A 20,328-nucleotide genomic window follows, 5' to 3' on the forward strand; every position below is an offset into this window, starting at 1 on the left:
TATATATATATATATATATTTTAACTGACACTTTTCCGTGTTTTTCTTGTGTTTAATTGGAGTTAACTCCTGAATATAACAATGTTCACATGTTGAAGACTTTCACAGTGTGTGCTTAATTGCTTCTTCTAAACTAAGAGAAAAAGTAAAAACGACAATACCAAGTATATCTCAGACTCCAATAAGGAAGGTGAACAATCCATTACAGAGCCTGTTTCACCTTCAGATGAACCCTCAGCAGAATGTTTATAGGAGAGACTAGGCTTCCCAACATATAATGTTGATTCAGTAGCGATAATAACAGAGCCTAAGTCAATTAGGGTCCACCTGGAGAGAGAATGCACAAATGAAGGGGCAAGTTTGTGTTACCCAGCAAGCAAGGGATAACCCAGTGGTTCTCAACCTTCCGGCCCTTTAAATACAGTTCCTCATGTTGTGACCCAACCATAAAATTATTTTCGTTGCTACTTCATAACTGTAATGTTGCTACTGTTATGAATCGTAATGTAAATATCTGATATGCAGGATGGTCTTAGGTGACCCCTGTGAAAGGGTTGTTCGACCGCCAAAAGGGTCGCGAGCGACCCACAGGTTGAGAACCGCTGTTTAAGCGCTGGCTCTATTATCTCAGGCACAGGAAGGACCGGGACCCTTTCAAACTAACCAATCCACTTCACAATCTTTTGCTGGCTTCCAATGGGTCCACCTCCTAACCAATCTATTTCTTAGATCTTCCAGGATTCTGCATCCCTTATCCAAGCTGATCCTTTTCCCAGGCTGGTCTGATGGGCCTCTATAGTTGTCACCTTAGTTCCTACTGTACTTGTCTCAAAGTGGAAGTACCTCCCCCTGTGCCATCTTGATCTCTACTGGGTATGAGCCCAGCAGAGGAATTTCTCTGGCTATTTTTATTCCTCTGTTGTACTGACCAGTTAGCAATCCCTCCAGCCTGCTTTGGGGGCTTGGAGTTCCCTTGTGCAGTGTGTGAAGCTGTAGCTTCCTACTGGAGCAAGCAGGCTCAGTGTCCAATTCAGCTCCTCAGTTTATTATGCTAAATAATGTCGGATTCCCTTTGCTCCCTTTGTTTATTAATATCTAGCCACCTGTGCTAACAATCTGAGTTCCCAACTTCTTTTACTTGGGACTCCCAGAACCTATGAATTATACCACTTTGCAAACTAATCCAAACTTAAATTAAGCAGTATTTTAACCAGGTTCAGATTAGTGGCCTTTCCGGATTATATCATCCTATTTTTTTATTCTGAATGTTTTGGGAATAAATGGTCCTAGAAGTGATTGTATCACTTCTTAATTCGACAATTGAGTTACATATGCTGTGTTTGACACCGTTCCAAAAAATGACACCATTCCTTTTAATTTCCATTTGGCGTCAGAGACCAACAAACCCTCAGTCAGTCATCTAAATTGATACTAGCTATTATTAATCTATTATTATTTACAGCCCAATTAAAAAAAAAAAGTCTTTAAGGTTTGGCCAGTTTTGCTCAGTGGATAGAGCATTGGCCCAAAGACTAAAGGGTCTCAGTTTCAATTCTGGCATGAACCTTGGTGCGGGCTAGATTCCTAGTGGGGGGGTGGGGCGTGCAGGAGGCAGCTAATCTATGTTTCTCTCTCATTGATGTTTCTAGGTCTCTATTCCTCTCCCTTCCTCTCTATAAAATCAATAAAAATATATTTTTAAAAAAGTTTATAATACTCATCTTTATGTCTATAGATATAATACTCTTTTCAGATAAATCATTAATACTGTGGTGAAATATCACTTGTTTGATAACTGAAAAAATTAATATGTATACTTTCCTGAACTTCTATACGATGTATATTGTACATATTCAACACAATTATTTGTCATACACAGATATAAACCTCCAGTAACTTTCTATTCAATAGGTAGTTTTAGCATTTTACTTTGGGTTTTTAAAATTCCTTTCAATCTTTCTCTTTTTTATGTTTAAATTTCATATTAAATCCTCTGAAATGAAGCTCATCTTCAATTAGCAAGAAGAACATATGTATGCTCTTCATTAAACTCCCCAGGTATCATGAGGAACAGTTCACTGCGAGTTTTCAGATAATTAAAGGCTCATACACATTTTCTGATATTCCATCTGGCATGAGAGTGTATTCAACTATAGACCACTTGAGCTACCAGACAGCTGAAAAGCTTAATAACAAACATTAATATTGGGAACACCTCCACTTTGATGTCGAACAGAGAAGCTCATTATTAGAACCTCAAATATTCTCAAACAAGAAAACAAAAGAAGGTGAATTTTATCTTCATTGATAACCTCGCTAGGCAGTAACAGAAGTCTCTTCAAAGTTCCAGTTTAAATAGGTCTTAGATGGCTGCTAAAGAGGAAATGTGGGTACAAAATAAGTTTTAAGAATTTCAAGAAATACTGTTTCTATTACACTTGCTAACTAAAATGCCATTGAAAAATACACACCATGAACTTAGTATTCTTGTGACACCTGTTAATTGAGCCAAGTCTAGTACATAATTGGTGCCCAATGATACTGGTGAGATACTGTCTATTCTTAAATGTCTGAATTTAAGATAATTGTGTTTATTATTTGAACCCATTTCTAAATTGCATTACTAAATATAGTATACAATGTTCCTTATACTTAAAATTGTATTTTATAATTACAAGTATATCAGGAAATACAAGTCTTAATTTTTAAGCTGAATCAGAATTTTCCTTGATAAACAGGTTAGACTGATATACTACATATTTGTTATATATTTATCTAATCATTAACAATAACCACCTAAGACTGAATAATCTTTCATTCAATTGTACATACACTAAGGTATGTGTATTTAATGATTATAAACAGAAAAGAAAATGTAGAGTGTGTGTGTGTGTGTGTGTGTGTGTGTGTGTGTGTGTGTGTGTTTTACTGTGTTCCCAGGTTTCTTGATTAGTATGCATTGCTCAGAAATGTATCTCTTGCAAAGTTTTGCTCCCTGGAATGAATCAAGCCATGCCTAGCATGCTATAATCCATTTTATCAGCTTCCTGTAGACAGGTTTAGTATGTAATTCTTGTGCTTTCCTCCTTCCCATATGTCTTTTGAACCACAAGGTTCCCAGTAGTGGAATTTACCTTTCTCTTCTGCTGCAAACCCTTAGGGTAGGTGAAAAATTGGTTATTTTCCATTTGCCTGATTGAAAGGGCTATGAATTCAAATCAATTCCTAGTTTAAATTGGCTTTTCATTTATGGAATCCTGCCTTGCAGATTTGTTCTGGGTGATGGCTGAGATTTTTCATTGCTAAGTGCTTTGCCTTTCTTCAGAGTAAAAGCACTATCAAAGTGCAAAATATTACAATTAATATTAAAATGAGAGTCTACTGGGTTTAAAAGGACTCTTTAAAAAAGAAGCACAAAGAACTGCAAAAGAAAAGCAGCATGTGGCTTCTTTGTATTTTATAGATATGATTTTCCGCAAAGTGGACATGTTTTTTTTTTTCAATATATGTGATTTTTAGAAGAGAAACCTAAAAATACTGCATATGCAAACTGATATGATATTAAGAATTCTGAAATATTAAAAGGAACACTATAGTTAAGAGATTTTTCATATGACACATTTTAAATTTAAAGTGATGCAGAAATTTCTCTTTGCCCTCCTTTACAGCTTTTATAACTGATCATACATATACTTGACTATTACTATTACATTAACAGGTTTGTATAGTAATAAGTGTCTTATTGTTTCTAAACTGCTGTGCTTATACAAAATGAGGCAGTGAGAAAAATACCAACATAACACCACGGTTTCATAATGCTCTAGAGATTGTAAAAATGGTGCTTCTCTAATTCTGAGTTCTCTTTTGTTCAATATTAAAATATAGTCCTACTTGATGAATATAAAATAAATGCTTTGGATAATTTAGTGCTTATATAATAACATTATTTTTATTCAATCTATGTGTATAGATTTGGAATATGGTCAACATGTACAATAATAATGTTTCTTTGAAATAATACAGGAATAAACCATGTCCACTACAACATGGTTTTCTAAAGAAATCACAATTCATGTATTTATCATATAAATATTATTAAATTTTATCTTAAAGTATGTTTTAATGTGCATCTCTCTTTCCTTATCTATTTACATATCTTCTAATTGTGTGTAAATAACTAATGACATTATATTTAGCTATTCCTTCAATCAACATTTACCTATGAATCTAACAAGCAATTATAACTTTTCATAGTGAAAAAAGTCAAATAAAACAACAAGTACTTTAATATATATTTTAGTGGGATATTTTAAATTTCAATTGATTTAAAATATATTTATAAGCACTATATTAAATATTTAAAATTAGAAATCTTTAATGAAATTCTATTTATTATTTAATACTAGATGCCTAGTGCATGAAATCGTGCATGGTAGGGTCCCTAGTCCTGGCCCCTAATCAGGGCGATCAGGGCCCTCTGGCTGCCGGCCAGATCTTCCTTTGTTTGTGCCACCCCCTGGTGGTCAGCACACATCATAGTGAGTGATTGAATTCCTAGTCAAACTCCCAAGGGGACACTTTGCATATTAGCCTTTTATATATTTAGATAGTGTGAATATTATCATTTTACAAAAAAACTCCAAAAACACAATAGTTTTGGAGTACATTTATTATCTACAATATATAATTATATAAATTCACAGAAAATTAGTGCAAGACAAGGATTTGAAACTGGACGTGTTTCCTCTTCCTGGATTGAATATATATGAGGTTATTGAGATGAGTCTGCAGAAACAGATTTTCAACATGGAAATTCAACTTAAAATATTGTTAAAACATTTAACAGGTGAAGGAAACCACCAGATGCCATTAAACTCACCTTACATGTTTTAAGAGAAATAAATACTGCTAAGAAAAAAGAAGAAAAGCTTTTCATAGCTATAAGTGCTAAAAGTAAAAATAATTGTATAACCTAGTCTTCAGGGTTTTGTTTAGCTAGACTCTAATAAGTAAACATGTTTGTTTTTACTGAGTTCACCCTCTCAGCTCTCACTGTTGTATGACTGGATGACAATCAGAGTTCACTGTTCATCCACATTTATTTGAGACAAAGACAGGAGAGAAGGAAGGTCATTTCCAATGAGATAATTAGGTTTTACAATAGTTTTATCTTTTTACTGTTCAGCTGCAGAAACATTTCTAAAAGTACATCTCCCTCATATCAATGAACATTGTTTATCTACAAGAAAAAAAATATTAAAACTCATCTATAATAATAAAAGCGTAATTTGCTAATTAGACTGGACAGCCTAACAACCTTCTGGACGTCCTTCTGGATGACCTTCTGGATGAAGCCACAGCTGCAAGGGCTGAGGAAGCTGCCATGGCTGCAAGGAACAAGGCAAGCCACCGTAGCTGTGAGGGCCAAGCCCTTTGCATGAATTCCATGCATCAGGCCTCTAATATATATATACAGGTTAAATTAAATCAGAGTAAAATTAACTACTACATACTGTTTTCTGGCCGTTTAAAAATGAATTTTATCACCTTTAAGGCAATTAGCTATTTATTTAGTAAAAATTATTTACAAATGTTATTATTTTGAAAATGTTATATATATACCACTGGCTCCTGAAGGCTCACCTGCCTGCCTGATTGATCGCCCCTAATTGCCTCTGCCTGCCTGCTTGATTGATTGTCCCTAACTGCCCTCTCCTGCTGTCCTGATCACCTCTAACTGCCCTCCCCTATGGGCCTGATCTTGCCCCCAACTGCCCTCCACTGCCAGCCTGTTTGCCCCTAAGTGCCTCTGCCTTGGCCCCCAGCACCATGGCTTTGTCTGGAAGGAAGTTGGACATCCAGAAGATGGCCAGTTGATCCAATCTAATTAGCATATTACCCTTTTATTAGTATAGATAGATTATATAGGATAGGCTTGCTTAAATGGGTGGGGGGATGCTTTTTTCAGCAGGCGCAGATGGTCTTGGCAGACAAAAATACATAATCCCTATATCTGGACTGATAGCCAGCCATATGCACTATACCGCCAAACGATTATTAAAAAATTGAACTGCTTTCTTGCACCTTACACCAAATAGCTGTTGCCATTAAAACCCCTCCTCAAGCCCCACCTTAGGTTCTGTCTTTGCAGTTTACCCAGATTAGGTTCTGATTGGTTGATTTCTATGTCAGAGTCAAAAACCCTGCCTCCTAGGCAGCCATTGGCTCTTCGCAGTTCACCCAGATTTGATTCTGATTGGTCAGTTTCTATGCCTGTCAGCATCAAAAGCTTCACCTTCCAGGCAGCCATTGGCTCCTTGCAGTTCACCCAGATTTGCTTCTGATTGGTTGGTTTCTATGCCAGTCAGCATCTCCAGGCCTATTTCTGGGCCTGATTAGAGAGACAGGGCTGCTGGCGAGGCCTGGAGAAACAGAGAGAGGCAAGGGCTGATCAACAGCTGCCATGGAGGCTGCAGATCAGACGCTGCTTCTCTCTCCGAGCCTCTCTCTGGGCCTGATCCGCAGCCCCCTTGGCAGTCAGTGTTCAGTCGCCGTGGACTGAATTCCAGTGTTCAGTCTTCCGTTCAGTTGTTTTGGATGTTATGGATCCTATATAATAAAACCCTAATATGCAAATTGTCCCCTCAGGCAGTCGTTCAGCTGGGAGTTTGGCCGCTCGCTATGACATGCGCTGACCACCAGGGGGTGGTGTGGAACATGGCAGGTGTCGGTGACACAGTGCTGGCAGTGGGCGGCAGTGGAGGCACTGCCGGCCCCGATGGGCTCTAATAAGAGTAGGACTGCGAACGGATGGTGGAGCAGGTGAGCGGGCAGCAACAGGCCAGGTTGGTGCGAGCAGGGGCCCAATCGCCCCTCTGACCACCCTGCAGACATTGACCAGCAGCAGTGGCAAGGAGGGTGGGGCCATCACCTGACTCTCAGGCGCTGAGGGAGCCGGGCAGGGGGCCCCACCCCGATCAATCGCCCTGCAGGCAGGATGGTGGAGTATGTGAGGGGGCAGTGCCAGGCAGGGCTATGAGGCTGGTGGCACAAGCTGGGGCTGCAAGGCTGGGGGCGCGAGCTCGGGCCCAATCTCCACAGGCCACCCCAAGGGACCCCACCCATGCACGAATTCGTGCACCGGGCCTCTAATAGACACTATATTGGCTACTAAATTTGGAAGGTAGTAATATTGTACGTAAAAAAACATTCTCCTTAAGGTATCAGAATTCATGTGTATTCAGATCAAGTGGTTTTGAAAACTCACCATATATGATGGAACCAGCCCACACCACTACTAATGCTGTTCACCAAGGACCTAGGAATAAAGCACATCGGACCCAAGGTTACCCAACACCTCGCCATTTCCACACCCAGACCCAAGATTTACAGCAGTCAGTAAGGTATTTTTGCTTTCCCCTTTTCTAGAATTGAAATAGAAATGAATAGTGTTGCCCTATCCAGTTTGGTTCAGTGGATAGAGTATCAACCTGTGGACTAAAGGGTCAAGGGCCCATGCCCAGGTTTCCAGCTCGATCTCCAGTGGAGAGCATGCAGGAGGCAGCCAATCAGTGATTCTTTCTCATCATTGATGTTTCTCTCTCTCCCTCTTCCTTCCTCTCTCAAATTAATAAAAATATTTTTTTAAAAAAAGAAGTGAATAGTATTATAAATTAGTGCAAACATATCTATATCTATATATATATCTATATATATATAGATATAGATATATATACTAATAAAAGACAACGCTAATTGACCATACCTTTGCTATGCCCTAAGCCATGCCCACCAGCCAATCAGAGTGACTATATGCAAATTAACCCAACCAACATGGCGGCCGGCAGCCACAGAGCTGGAGCAAACAGGAGACTTGGTTGCAAAAAAGCAGAACAACTGGGAATGACTGGTCACTGTGACACACACTGACCACTAGGGGGAAGATGCTCAGTACAGGAGCTGTTCCCTGGTGGTCAGTGCATTCCCACAGGGGGAGCTCTGTTCAGCCACAAGCCAGGCTGATGGCTGCCAGTACAGAGGTGGTGGTGGGAACCTCTCCCACCTCCTCAGCAGCACTAAGGATATTTGATTGCAGCTTAGGCCTGCTCCCCGCGGGCAAGTGGATATCCCCCGAGGGCTTCTGGGCTGCCAAAGGGATGTCTGACTGCCAGCGTAAGCCCAATCCCCCAGGGAGCGGGCGTAAGCCAGCAGGTGGTCATCCCCCGAGGGGTCCCAGACTGGGAGAGGGCACAGGCCAGGCTGAGGGACTCCCCTGAGTGCACCGGGCCTCTAATATATAAATAAATATATATGATTTCAAATATATAATAAATATTTAAATTTTAGTTATAAAAAGACAAATTGAACAATCTATCCCTTTGAGCATTATGTATTCACTACTTTCTGTTCATGTTTTAATATCCAAAATGTGTTGTTTAAGTCAATGTCAACACTGGTTGCTTAAACAGTATGCAGTAAACCTTTTAAACAACTGTATAAACTATTAACATGTTGTGTATGTATGTATTTATCTACATCTACTTACATAATAACTGACACACAAACTTTCTGTTCTGGCAATGTTATCCATGGTATAGGAAAGGGAATAGAAAACCAAAACATGTTTCAGTATTGTAGCTTATAAACATTAGTTACAGTGAATGAATAGAGGCTATTTGTCACAAAATCTCTAATGTTTTTCTCTTGTAAATTTGCCAGATGTTAAGACATATCATTTGGAAGGTTTGAAATTAGTTATTCAAGTCATTTCTCTGTCATCATATTCTCTGGTATGATATAAAGGTATAGTTGATAAAAACAAGAGGCTATCTCATTCTGATTATAAATTTAGTACCCTTGCTTAGATATGTAGAAGGAAGAATTTTAAAAAGCCATGCATGCTCTAGAGAATTTATTTAGACATTATTCTTGAAGCACATATAATATTTATCAACTTAGTAAGTAATAACCATTTATCATAGACACTGTAATCTCTTTTTTATTGCTGACACTATTACAGATGTCCTCATTTCTCCCTCTTTACCCACCTCCACCAAGCCTCTGCCCCACCCTCCCTCTGATATCTGTCAATCGTTCCATTTATCCATGCCTATTTTGTTCATCAGTTAATTTTGTTCATTAGGTTCTACATATAAGAGAGATCATATGGTATTTGTCTTTCTCTGAATGGCTATAATCTCTTAAACTCACCTCTGTTGTACAGAAAATCGATTATGATAAGTGAAGAAAAAATAATAGAAATATTTATTTGTATCATTTTTAAATAGTTTAGTACATCTTTAAATTATGTATGCATATAAAATTAGATGGAGATTTTGAAATAACTCATCCTGTCTATGTAATTCATTTTTTATTTTAAATTTCTATCAATTGGTTAGCATACAGGTAAAATTGTTATGCAAATTAAAATGAGTCCTTAGTTATCCTTTTTTTTAAATTCTCACCCAAGAATATTTTCCATTTATTTTTAGAGAGAGTGGAAGAGAGAGGGAAAGACAGAGAGCAACACCAATGTGAGAGAAAGACATGGATTGGTTGCCTCCTGCATATACCCACTCCAGGGCTAGGCGGAGGAAGAGCCTGCAACTGAGGTACATGCCCTTGACTGGAATTGAACCCTTGACCCTTTAGTCAGCAGGCTGATGCTCTATGCAATAAGCCAAACTTCTTCTTCACATGTCAATTCACTTAAATGTATATATCTTCTAGCTTCTCTCCTCTTACATATGAGTTTAAGACAGGGGTAACTAACCTGGATTTACCTGATTCATTCATTTTCTCAAGTGAATACAGTATTGGACAATTCTTCAATGAATGAGAAATGCAGCAGATGTCAAACTTGGCGTACTGAAGATGTATGATCATATTAAAATATGGGCGATTGAAAATAAATGCTCAAGTTACTCATCCTTGAAAAGCACTTGGCAAGCAATCACTAACTCCATCTACATTAACATAATTCCAGATATGACCTCCTAAACATACTTCAAATTCACTACAAGATAAGATCATAAACTTAATGAGCACTTAAAAATTAAGGTTAAGTTGAAGACAACTATTCTCATCTAGTCTATAGATAATAGTTTGTGGGTACAAATAAGTGTTGAAAGCTATTAAAATTTGCAGCACATTTTGGGGCTATAATGGTGAATAAGAAAAAATGAAATGCTGTATTTTAACACTAACCTCTCTGCTGGCCTGGTTACACCACGCAGCCTGCTGTTCCATTGTTTGGTCCTCACTAACCCCCTGGCCAGCCTCACAAGATGGTAGACAGCCATCTTGTGAGGGTGTGAGGGTTAATTTGCATATTACCTCTTTATTATATAGGATAGTATTTGAAAACATATTACAAGAAAAATGTATTTAATTTGGGATTTAGCATTAACACACTTTGAAATTTTACAATCTTAAATGGTTATTTTAAAAGATTAACTTCTGCATTAAACACAGTTAATAAAAATATAGATGATTTTATTATTTTAATAAACAATTTGTATTTTCCAGGGATTCTGAAATTTGTATTTATATGAGTGTATTTGTGTGGAAACTTGGCTAAAATTTTTGAAAGCACATGTTTTATTTGTCACTGTTATAATTCTGGTGAAATTGTCAAAGCCAGACCTTGACAAGAACTCCAAGAATTGGGCTTCCTTTGAATATCTACTAGATTTCATGCAGCTAACCTGAAATAGGTTATAAATATCGTCCTTTCATTGTGTGCTTATTCTTGAGCTGGGATGAATATTTCTGTGGTTCTAACAGTAACATAGAATTACTTGGTTTGTGTTCACAATCTGGAAATTCTAAAATAGCTCTGTGGACAGAGATACCCATTTTACTAGCACTATTCTAAATATATTTGTATAACCTTGGATATTAATAAGAAATTTAATTGTTCTTTATCAATTCTAATCTTTGGAGAAGTAGTAAGTATAATTGATTCTGAAACTACAATTGACAAAGATTTCAGAGTCTTCTGAACTTTCATTAACTAAAGTATTTCTGTTGCTTTTAATGACCAGGAGATCAACATCTGGGATTATAGCTTCCTTTAAAATTTCTAAGAGGCTACCCTATGCTTCTGAGAATAGCACTTCCAATTCTAATTTTCACACTCTGGCAAGCAGACATGAACAGATACTGTATGGGAATCATACAATACATTCAGTATTGCCAGTAGGTGTGGGCAGTCATTTCTCAACCTCTTCCTAAACATCTTCTGCATGAACAAAATCTAAAGAACTGGGCTCTGAAACAATATCAGAGAAATTATTTGAACCTGTTTTCATTTCATCAGACACTGTTAACAACTATTATATCAGTGAACTCTAAGGATTGCACCCTCCTATCAATTTTATCATATAGTAACATAAGTAATTCTCAAAACACTTGAAGATCATCAAGATTATAAACTTTAAGTTGAAGATTCTTAGAAATCTTCCAGAGCAAATAGTCTTTAAAAGGTAGACAGGTTCCACTCAAAACACAGAGAACAAGATCTAGACAGCCACATACTGTCACACTTTACACGCATGCATGTGCATTTTTCCCTAGTTCAGTGCTCATCAAACTGCGGCTTGTGAGCCACATGCAGCTCTTTGGTCCCTTGAGTGTGGCCACGAAGTTTCAATCGCACTGTATGTGCGCTCCCGCACATGGTATTTTGTGGAAGAGCCACACTCAAGGGGCCGCAGTTTGCTGACCACTGCCCTAGTTCATTCCTATTTTGTTACTTTAAGGTGTTAGACACTAAAGAGACATCTGTTACCTATAAGTTCCACATTCTTAAATTTTCTTTCTGTCTTCTTATTCACTTCCTGGCATGAATCAATAACTAGTTGCAAGTTCTTCATGATTTGGCCCAAGTAAATGATGAAACTCACTTGGGTCTATGCAGTTTCCTGTCAGAGCCACCCAGCTACCTTTGATACTAGTTTCTTTTAGTAATCAGTTGATTTCCTAGAAATTTGGCTCAACCAATAAGTTATTATTTATATGGAAACAACATAATAAGCCAGATATCTAGGAAGCTAAATGCTATTAACTCAAGGAAAATTCTACATTGCTTTTGTTCTTTCCTTAAGACTTTTCAAATTATGCATTATAAGGCCTCACGGTAGGAAGGATATGAAATGCCAGAGTTTAGATAATAGTAAGAGAAATAGGTAAAGCTACCAAGGCCACAGAACTCCCTGCCCAAAGGGTTCATTAAATGGAGCATTCGTTAGTTTATAGTAACCTATCTAGATATAATGTTGGCTTCTCAAGGTCTTTAGTGTATGTGGATGTAAGCACAATATTCTAAGAAGATCTAAGAAGCACACAGATATAATAAATGTATATATTTTAGATAATAATGTCATGTTTCTGAGGGTTCTTCAGGTTGGAACTGAGGTCTGTTCTCTTGGCTTAATTTATACACTCTTGAGCCTTGACTTAAGAACTGATTCAGAAGCTCTGTTCATGATCCTTGTCTTAGTATTTTCTGTGTTGTAGGGTTCAAGTGTGGGGTTTTTAAAATCTTAAGTGCTCCTGTGGGGCTCATGTCCTCCTCTCCAATGATCCAACAAGTGACCCTTTGTTGGGGGCCAGATGTAAGCTGGCAAGGTCCTTGCACCTGAAGGGGCTAGCAAGGCTGGGACCCTTACCCACATGGTTTTCCCAGACTTGTTTGGATGGCGGTTATCAGTAGAATAAGAGCAACCTTTGTAGAATGAGAACAGCCTTTCATGGCTTACCAAGAAGTCTGTAACTATTTACTGAGATATGCTGTACTGAGAACTTGTCCTTCTGCTGTGTCCCTCCCTTAGAGATTAAGAGGGACAAATAATATATTCCTCTTGACAGACCTCCTATTCAGTGTCTTGTGTATATAAGGCTTTATGTACTTAATAAATTTGCTGTAGTTCCTCGGATGAGCTGCAGTCCTCCCTATCCTGCTTTCCTGTCTTTCTTTCTTTTCTCAATTCCCACCTCCCTGCCTCAGCCCGGCTCAACCTATCAGGCTGGCCCTGACAAACCTTCAAGAAAAAGAATAGGGAAATCTAATTTTTATACAGATTGAACTAAACAGCCTCAAATACTTATTATGTGATCACAGCACTTCATAAGAAATAAAAAAATGGATTGACCACTTCTCCAGATGTTGATGTTTTAACAGTTAGCTTAAGCCAAAGAATAACAAGAAAAAGTGATGCTGAAAATAAAATCCTTCTATATCTACACAATTTAAGGTCTTAATCAATAAAATCTAATATTATATTATTCACATTAACATGACTATATAATTCTAAAAACACTTCCTCAGGAATATGAAATTGTATATAACTGTTACTATTTGTTTCAAAAACTTTCAGGAAGTACTTGATCACTAAATATAAATAGCTCTATTAAGCTTAATAATTCTATAAAACTTGCCTCTAAGCCCTGGCCTTGACTCTTGACCCTCTGTGTACATCAAACTTTAATTATATCATGCATACTCTGCAGACCTAATTAAGTGCTCAAACTGAAAGTCTTGCCTTAAATCAGACTCCCCAATCAACCTCTAATAAATTCCATCTATGATTATCCTGAGATGCTACTAAAACCCTGTCAAGAAATGATCTGCACCATTGTGGTAAAGAATAAACTCCATTTTGCTTTACCAACAGAATGTTCTGGGCGGGGGAGTTGTCATTCGAATGCTTCGCTGGGAGAAAAGTAGAGGCAATGAAACCAATTAAGACTCTATCAGAAGTTTGCCTGGACAAATTTGGGACAAGGTTGAGTAAATGGTATACAGGTCAAACTTTTACTTGATCAAAAATTGCACATTTATTAAAAGAGAAATGTCTTTTCAAAACAGTAATTTAGAATATATCGTGCATCTATATAAGTGCCTGACAGAATAATCTAGAGGGGGAGAATCATTTGATGAACAGCCTATGCTAATTATATTACATTATCACTACTCACTTCTTTCTATATTTAAAAGCAAAAATGATAGAGTATTTCATGGTTGCATTAATAAAATACTTTGAAAGTATGCATATATTCTGTGTAATTCTTCACCTTCATTCCCAGAGCAATAAAATTTACAAGGATAAATGGTCCATCCAAATCAAATGAAGTATCATTTACAAATTTTCTTTTGCATTATATATTAAAAAACAGCACTTGTGGAGACAGACATACCTTTGATTAAGCTTCTGGGAAACTTAAAATGAAGTACTCTATATCGCACATAGAATTTTCAATAAAAAAGCATAAGTAAACTCAGTGTGTCTGAAATTTTAGAAGACATATATTTTACTATGCCTTTCAGGCTTGCAGCCTTATGTTAAATATATGATCATTTCCATTTTTTATTTGAATAGATCATATAATTTGTAAAAATTCACCATGATTTACACTTGATTTTTTATTTTTATGTGTTATGGTGCCAAGCAAATAATAAAAGAAAATGTTAGCAACAGATTCTCTATGAATACGAAAAACAGAAGCTTTGTTCTTATTTTGCAAATTAACTGGATTTTTTTGAGAGTCTTTTATGTAACAATAAGAGGTATACCTTATACTAGAAATTTTTGCTTGGCTTATTATGTATCTTAGTTGTCTTAGCAAGGTGAAAGAGCAAGAAAAGCAGATGGAAAACAGCAGGTAAACACTTTTTGATGTGAAAAAGTCATTCATGATGATGACACTATTACTGTTCAAGATGAAAACAATGAAATGTGAATAAGCAACAGAAGTACAATAAATCAAAGTAAATGAATATTAGCTTTGTCTGAAAAATAAAAATAGTGTTAGTGTATTTTATTCAGATATAACTACTCTCTTAAATGTAAAATAGAACCTTATAACCTCCTTAAAATAGTTACATGCTTCCTTATTAATAGAAACTTCCCCATTTCCATCTTAAAGATGAAAGCAAGTATGAAAAGAATTCCACTCAAAAAACAGTATCACACTTCAAAAGTTTTAGAATGATTGCATTGCAAAAGCTATCGAACTGTATTATTCTTAACCCAAAAGCAGTGTCAACACTGAGATATATATAAAAAAATTCTTACAGTACTCCTAACCAAGATATTTATCATGCTTTCACTACATTCATTTGGATATGTAACTAGCATTTTTATTTTTCTAGCCTCAGATCACTGCTATTTCCTCTTATCTTTCCTTAGTAAATGCAGAACTTCTGTTCACTATCTTGATGTCATGTTTCTTAATGTTCTTTGTGACTCAAAGGGCGGTACTTCACGTACTTTTGCCTAACATATTTCATTCTGCTCTCCAGCCTTTTAAGTACATCTGTATCTATTACCTGATGTTAAATTCTTAACAATGTCAGAACACAGAATTATACATAAAGCCATCGTCAGGGTTCACCCTTTGTTGAGTACAAGCAAAATGCTCTTATTTATTCTGCTAAATGACCCATTGCATTTCAATATATTTATTTTTATCAAAATATTACATGCTTGGCTCATTAAATATTTTGAATCTTTTGTCTCTACTTCTTAAGCAGATGTGACAAATTCTCTCTACCCAGCATGTTAAGATACAATGTGAAGGCAAAATGGCAGTGCCAAACAAAGACAAATCAAACACACACACAAAAATACCCTCCCCTTTCTTAAAAAACAAAAAACAAAAAACAAAAAACAAAACCGAACACCATAGAGATGGTTAAGCATGGCTAGCAGAAACTTTTATTTGTGGGAGGTGAGTGGTAGTATCAAGCAGACATGACCAGATGGTTTAACAGGATATATTTATCTCTACAGTCAGAGGGAGCCATTAAAAATATGTTTCCTTGATTATGCTTAGTGATAGAGTTCAGGGGACTCTGAGAAAGAAAGAAGCTTGACAAAAATCGGGACCAGCCAAATAACAGTCAATTCTGAGTGTATGTTGAACAGAAATCACTGCTTCAATTTAAGCCCAGTAATTATGGAAACGATATAAGAAGTTAAGATATGAGAATTTTCAAGATAGTTAAGTTAGACTTCACAAAATTAAACCACAGCTGTATATATAGATGCCAGCTACCTATATGTATTATTTATGGTACATGACAATAGCTCATGTGCTCTATACTATTTTATTTTTTGTGTATTTTATTTCAGTCTTAGCTCAGGCTGCTGTATAATAAAATGTCATAACCTGGGGGGCTTAAATGATAAACCTTTCTCACGGTGCTGGAAGCTGGAATTCTTAGATCAGGGTACAGCATAGTGGGGTTCTTGTGAGGACCCTCTTTCAGGTTGCCATCTACCCGCGTCTCATTGTGTTCTCACAGGGTGAAAAGAGAGCGAGCTCTGGTCTCTACATTGCCTTATCCTGCTCATGAGGGCTCCACATTCATGACCTAATTACCTCCCAAAGCCCTACTTCCAAACACCATCACAATCTCTAAACAATCAGACCACAATATAACATATTATAGTATTTGTTAGACTATCTGTTTAAAATGAAACATCAGCACAGAAATTGGAGAAGATGCAAACACATAGAGTTCTTACTAAGCTCTTTTTCACACACTAACTCTATTTAGAAAAAGCACGCACACTGAAAAATCAACTGCATTCTAACTTAATAAAATAAAATATAAATAAGTTTCAGATTAAGGGGGCATCTTAGCAAAAACAAATGGCCTAGCCTCACTCTGGTGAATACTAAGACACACATCTTGACTAGAAGTCTTTTACTTTGGGATAGAATGATGTATGATGCTTAAAAGGTAAGAACATATTCTGCTCTGATAAAATTACAGATCTATAAGTTTACAACTGCTATAATAATGGACTTTCCTATCTACTTCAGAACACATGTTGAACAGAAATCACTGCTTAAATTCAGTGGAAACTTATAGTTTTAAATTTTAGATACTAAATACTTTTTGATCCATATGGTTAACTATCATTACGTGCTTGCTGCATATTAAATTCCAGAGGCTTAAGGAGATATTACTAGAACATCATAGCTTTGAAAGTATGGTGAAATGCTCCTTGAACAAACATAGTTTCTTTCAATTTATCAAGAAATGTTTGTAGTATTACTGAAGGTGGCTCATTTTTAAAGAAGTATGTACTTGCTGGGTTAATTTCAGTGTGCTAAAGGTAAATTGATCATGATTTATAAAAATAAAGTAGACAAGAGCTATCATATTTCTACATCAGCCATTTCTCCAAAGGCATATGAAATATTCCAATGTATTTGAGAGTTGTTGAAATTGTTTTATTGAAAACCCAGACATTCCCAGTATTTTCTGCTTTCTTTATTGTAATCTTGCTAAAAGAGAAAAATAAAGAGGTAATAAGACATATATCAAGATTATTCTGTAATTGATTAATTCATTTGTAATTAAAATAATATGCTTTCTCTTGGATATGTTTTGATCAAACTCTATATTAAGTTATCTTGTGCTTCTCAAAAACAATGAAAGCTAATGGAAAATGACCACCAATAAAGTGCCTTGTACTTACATTTAAATAGGGTTTTTTCTTTCCTTACTTTTATAAAAAATAGGCTCAGCAGTGTTGCTGAATTATTTATTTTATTTCTTAAAACATATTTTAATTGATTTCAGAGAGGAAGGGAGAGGGAGAGAGGGATAGAAACATCAATGATGAAAGTGAATCATTAATCAGTTGCCTTCTGCATGCACTGCGATTGAGGCCCCACCCCGGCATGTGCCCTGACTGGGAATTGAACTGTGACCTCCTGGTTCATAGGTTGATGCTCAACCACTGAGCCATGCTGGCCATGCATGTCTGAGCATTTTGAGTGTGGAGTGTTCTAGAAGAATACATCAATACTCCTTTCTCAAGTGGGATAGATGGGGCTACTCTAGACCATAAATTTAAGATGGCAAGTTGGGGGGTTGGGAATTACAGTGCATTACTTAAGGGAAAAGACAGGGCTTTGGAAGGTTAAAGTTTAATTAAAAGTTAGAATCGAAAGAGGTAAATGGAAGAAAGAATGAGAACATGAGACTCTACTCTGCTTGGCTAATGAGATGAACAGCTTCTGGAAATGCCCTGCATGGTAGTCTAGTTTCCGGAACAGGTGCCCTGGCTTTGTGTAGTGAGGGTTAGATTTGTGACCTTGAATCACTGAGTTATTTAGATGAGCCTACCAGACAAAGAAAGCCAACAGAACTCAGACTTTACAAGATTCACTGTGGGAAAATGAATGTATAAAAGGTTCTAGCAGAGTCCAACAATCTAATTAAAATAACATTTTTAACTTATACTGTAGATCACAAGATGTTAGTAGATGAAAATTAGCCTACTTGTATGTCATCTACCAGGCAAATGGGCAATGACAGAAAATAAGATATTTTTACCTTTACTTTTTTATAAATCAGTTGGTTTCAAATTGCAGAAGGAAAAAAGCAACAAAGAAGCAATTTCATTTTATTGCCTAGAATTCAATTAAAAATTTCAAGACATAAATTACTAGGTGTACCGGTTAATAATGCAGATTTTTTTTCAATAGAAGGAGTTACACATATCTTGATATATATGCAATTTGATATGTATGCTATTTTGTTGTATTGACAAGCTTCAAAACTTCGTATGCCAAACTTGCTGAAGATGTTAACATTATAGATATTTTTAAGCTTAAAAATGTCAAATTTCATGCCAAAAAAAGAGCAGTTGTGGGAAGTTATAATTCATTACTATATTTTGAAGAAAAGTGCTGCTGAATACTTCGGGAAGCTTATGGTGAACATGCTCCATCTCGAGAGATACTTGTGAATGCTGGTTTAAATGTGATGATTTTGATGTGAAAGACAAAGAATATCCAGGTCAACCGAAAAAGTTTGAAGGCCAACAATTACAAGCATTATTGGATGAAGATGCGTGTCAAACTCAAAACAACTTGCAGAAAGATAAAACGTTGCTCAGCAAACAATTCCCAATCGTTTACAAGCAATGGGAAAGACTTTAAAGGAAGGAAAATGGGTGGTGCATCAACTAAACGAAAGACAAATGGAAAACCGAAGTCATCAGTAAAAGGCTGCTTCAATGGCACGAAGAAGAGTCTTTTTTGCATTGAATTGTGACTGGCAATGAAAAGTGGATTTATTTTGAGAATCCTAAATACACAAAATCATGGGTCGATCCAGGTCAACCATCAACATGGACTGTAAGGCCAGATTGCTTCGGAAAGAAGACAATGCTCTCTGTTTGGTGGGATCAGGAAGGTGTGGTGTATTATAGGCTTCTAAAACCAGATGAAACCGTTAATACTGATCATTACCAACAATCCATTTGAACCATACTTTGATTGTGAAATGACCAGAATGTTCCAGAAGACACAGCAAAGTAATTTTGCTTCGTGATGATGCACCATCACACACTTCAAAACCAGTTAAAGGTAATGTGGGGAAAAGGACACACATGTAATAACTTAATCAATAAAGAAATTTTTTTAAAAAAAGAAAATTAAAAGATCTTGCCTGGGAAGTATTAACCCACCCACTGTATTCACCAGACCTTGCTCCTTCAGATGACCACTTGTTCTGGTCGATGGCACACACACACTTTCTGAGCAGCACTTCAAAATGTATGAAGAAGTGGAAAATCTGGTCTCTGAATGGTCTGCCTCAAAACAAGAAAAGTTCTATTGGGACGGTATCCACAAATTATCTGAAAGATGGGGAAATGTGGAGCTAGCGATGGATATTACTTTGAATAAAGCACTTTTGAAATTATCATGTTTTCTTATTACAAAATCTGCATTATTAATCGGTACACCTAGTAAATAGAAATATATGATCAAGTAAAAATCATTGTTTATACATTGAGTCTTAAAGTGTAGAGTTTTGTTTTTTGGGAAGTGTAACTTTAATTAAATACTTTTAATACCCACTGATCAACCCAGTTAATACTATGTGGAAAGCTCTATCAGGAACTATTGGATTTTGCTGATACTTGAATAGTATGATACATGGTTAACTGTTTTAGTTTTATTTAAATAATGAATATTTTATATCAAAAATTTTGTTTATGTGGTAGTTTAAAGATGATCAAAGAATGTAATACTTGTTAATATTATATATTTCAAAAATCACACATTAATGCCAACTCATATAAGGTAAAATTATATAATGACAGGTATTTCCTTTCATTTCCAAAAAAAAACTACTTTTTTTGTAAGCAAGGTATTATAATGTTATTTCTCAGACATCTAATATAATTTCATTTTCTAAAAGCTGACAAAGGATTATAAGTAATAACTTCCTGAAATATATAAACATGGAACTACTTTTAGATATTCATTTTATTTATTTTAAGTGTTATTTCCAGT

General features: G+C 36.2%; 1 long non-coding RNA gene across 1 annotated transcript in view; it reads left to right on the forward strand.

Annotated features, from left to right (window-relative positions):
• Positions 1–7,176: 7,176 nt before the first annotated feature.
• Positions 7,177–20,328, forward strand: part of LOC107182888 — a 21,032-nt gene continuing 7,880 nt past the window's right edge. The window contains exons 1-2 of the long non-coding RNA XR_001513648.1: positions 7,177–7,403; positions 14,465–14,469. This is a non-coding gene — a long non-coding RNA (uncharacterized LOC107182888). The remainder of the gene's footprint in view (positions 7,404–14,464; positions 14,470–20,328) is intronic.

This window comes from Myotis davidii, unplaced genomic scaffold (genome assembly GCF_000327345.1).
Source record: "Myotis davidii unplaced genomic scaffold, ASM32734v1 scaffold135, whole genome shotgun sequence".
Classification (NCBI taxonomy): domain Eukaryota; kingdom Metazoa; phylum Chordata; class Mammalia; order Chiroptera; family Vespertilionidae; genus Myotis; species Myotis davidii.